Consider the following 3,500-nt stretch of genomic DNA (forward strand, 5'->3'; position numbering starts at 1 on the left):
GCTGACCTCGCCGCCCAACCTGGCGGACCCCGCCCGCGCTAATGGGACCGCGCCCACCCCACTCTGGCCGGCAGCCACCGTCCTCGCGGCTGCGGGGTCCTTGTCCTCAGGGAGGGCGGGGCGCCACCAGTTGCCCGGAGTGGTGGGGGGACCCAAATCTCCCTTCGCCCACTCCAACCCCTTCCTACTGCCCTCAATCCTGCCCCTCCTGGAGTTTCCTGTTAGGGTCTACACAGGCGAAGGACCCTATGGGCCGCGCCTTGCCAGCCTTAATGCGCTCTCTGAAGGGGAGGCCCCACCGTGGGAATCCGGACTGAAGTCACTCCCTGGCGCGGCTAGGGGCTCAGGGTGGAGGGCTCAGGGGTGTCCGGCAAGGGCCTGCGCCCTTCAGCCTCAAAGCGCCCCCAGTCCTGTGGTTTTCTGTTCCTCTTTTGGGCCCCCAGCCTGTGAGCACCCGCTGGGTAGGTGGGCAAGAGGTGACCAGCAGAACCAGGCACCGGGGCCGTCCGGGTTTGGGTCTGGCTTCCACACTGGCTGCAGTGCGCCCTGTCCCAGGGCGGCAAAGTCTCTGAGCCCCATTCCCGCTGCTGGCCGGAGGGTCGGGTTGGGCGAGGAAGATACAGAAACTGCCCCACAAGCCCCCCTCCTGCCCCAGGACGCCGCCCCCACCGGCCAGGCGCTGGGCAGGCTTAGTATCCACTGATCTCGCCAATCGGGCCTGTGCTCCAGGGCTGTCGGGGGTCCCCTGGGCCGGGAGCTTGACGGAGGGAGTGGGGTGGGGAGGTTGAGAGGCACCGGAATCTCTTTCTGCTTGGGGGAGGGGGCAGGCGGACATTAGGAGGGGCCACTGCCCTGCAGATGACCCAGAGCAGAAGACTGGGGGCTGTGGCCAGGGCGGGCTCCACCGGCCCCGACCCTCGCAGCAGGGAGGCCCCGCCCACTGTCGGGCAGGTTCTTGACTTCACCCTGCTTCCCCAAACGTTTCCGGGTGCAAACGCCCCTCTAGGCTAGGGCGGGATGGGGGAGGGGAGCCCTAGAATGGAGTTTTGTTTTTTTCCTCTGGCATCAGGTGCTCAAGTCCAAGCTCCTCCCTCCACCGGCCTCTGGCCCTTCCCTGGCTTCTATTTCCAGCTCTCCTTGGCTATTTATAGCTGCGACCGTCAGGCAATTGCGTCAGTCAGGGGCAGGCTTCAGCCGGCGATGCCATTGGTGCCACCAGTCCCCCCACATCCCCCTACCCTTCCCAGGCAGTCACCTGCCCTGCGAGGTCCTGGTTGGAGGCCCCAGGTGTGTGGGGGGCCGGAGTGCATTCTGCAGGTGTGCTCAGCCTTGAGGGTGCAAGTGCTGGGGCAAAGTGGGAGGGCACTGGACTTGGTGGGGGGAGCAGAATTCCTGGCGGGGAAGGGGTAAGTAGCATCTTCCCCTTTCCTTCCCAGAGCTTCCTCTTGGGAGCTCCCTGGGGACAGGCCACTGTTCCTTGGTTTCACGGTGGTGTCTGCAAAGACTGGGAGAGATGCCCCTGGGCCTAGCACCCGCTCCCCGCCCCCCCACCTTCCAGAATGAAGGTCCTTCACTGAGTTCCTCTCCTCTCAACCCCCTGCTAAGGCCTCTGTCTCCCCAGCCTTCTCACTCAACTCCAGTTCAGCTCCCATACCCCTTCCCTCCCTGAGGCCACCCCCATCTCAGCCCCTCTGAAGGGGAACACTGAAAGGTTCTGAAGCAAGAAAAGTCTCCCTGCTCAGTTTGGAAGGACCCAAGGGCGTCCATCCATGCACCTGCCTAGTGTTTGGCGAAGTCCTGCCCTGGCATCTCCCTGCTTGGGGGTGGGAGGCACACGCATGTTCCCCTCACCCCATCAGGATTCCCTCTGAGCTCTGATCCTCACAGTCAGGGGCCGCTCGGTTCACAAACAAGCCATCATCACACCTTCAGGGCCTAGTGTCTTCCATAGAGGTTCCTAAGCCAGGCGCCCTATGCTCAGGGACAGGAGTGGGGCCTGGGACTGTGGGCTGCCTTAGAGGTCTAGAGGAATGGTGCCTGAGAGACCAGGAACCAAGCCCAGTCCCAGCTTGGCCCCTGACCCTCTAAGGGACATTGACCAAGCCTGTTCCTCTCCCTGGGCCTTGGAGAGGGTCTCTCCCGTCATGTCCCACTCCAAGACAGTTAGTGTGTGGCTTATTCTGGCCCTCACCCCTGGACCAGAAGGCTGTGCTTTATCTGGAGGGACTGCGCCCCCGAGCCCCGGCTGCCTGCAGGGGTAATTGAGTTTCCCACCACCGATACAAGGCATTTGTTGTGAAGCTCTGCTGAGAGGCTCCTAATCAGCCTCTCCTCTCCCACCCTCTTCCAGGTCCTGCCCTGTGCCCTGCGCCCTTCTGGGGAGGTAGGGGCACCCTCTGCTGGTGTCCATTGTATAGGCCCCTCAAAGACTCCATGGCTTCCCCTTAATAGCAAGTCCTCCCTTCATCTTGTCCCCAAAGAACCACTCTTCTTCTGGGACACTCCCCCAGTCCACCTGCCATTCAGAGCCCCATCGAGCTGCACCCTCTTCCCGTCAGGCCTTGCCTTGGCCAGAGGCCTTCAGCTTCTGCCTGGCTCCCCGCAGGGCGCTCCTACCTCTGCCCTTTCTCCCATGCTGTGGACCTTTGCAATGTCCTCCTGCCCCACCTGCCCCCAGCCCCTCCAAACACAGCCTGGCCTTCAGAGGCCAAAACTCTCTCTCCTCCTGGAAGTTCTTCCTGAGAACTGGCCCTCAGCCCTTTCTCCTGCTCAGAGTCTCTTCAGTTCTGAGCCCTGGAAGGGCCTTGATAAGTCCCTCCACAGGAGTACAGTGGCAGCTGGCAGGGGTGCCACTGAGACCAGCCTCCAGCTCACTTTCAGGGACTGCTCGGCAGGCAGAGGAATGGTGCCTGAGAGACCAGGAACAAAGCCCAGCCCCAACTTGGCCCGTGACCCTCTAACGGACATTGACCAAGCCTGTTCCTCTCCCTGGGCCTTGGAGAGAGTCTCTCCTCTGATGTCCCGCTCCAAGACAGTTAGTATGTGGCTTATTCATTGGACATTCACTGCCTTCTGTATGCAAAGACCAGGTGCCCGTCTGCAGTCCAATGGAGAATGGAGGTAAGCACACAGCTTTAATATAAGACTAACAGAAGTGCAACTAATGCAATATAATATTATTACCCACCCACCTTCGCGCCCTCCCTCCCTCTCATTTACCCATCCATCCACCTCCTATTCACACAATCACTTATCCACCCACCCATCCATCTGTCCACCTTCCTGTCCTTCTACTCACTAGCCACCCATCCACTTGTCTATTTATAAATACCTATTTATGTATTCATCCATCCATCCATCCATCCTACTCATTCCTCCACCCATTCATCCATCCACCCACCCACCCTACTCATCCCTCTACCCATTCATCCATTTGCCATCCATCCATAATCCATCCATCCATCCATAATCCATCCATCCATCCATCCATCCATCCATCC

This window comes from Colobus angolensis, unplaced genomic scaffold (genome assembly GCF_000951035.1).
Source record: "Colobus angolensis palliatus isolate OR3802 unplaced genomic scaffold, Cang.pa_1.0 Scaffold84, whole genome shotgun sequence".
Taxonomy (NCBI): domain Eukaryota; kingdom Metazoa; phylum Chordata; class Mammalia; order Primates; family Cercopithecidae; genus Colobus; species Colobus angolensis.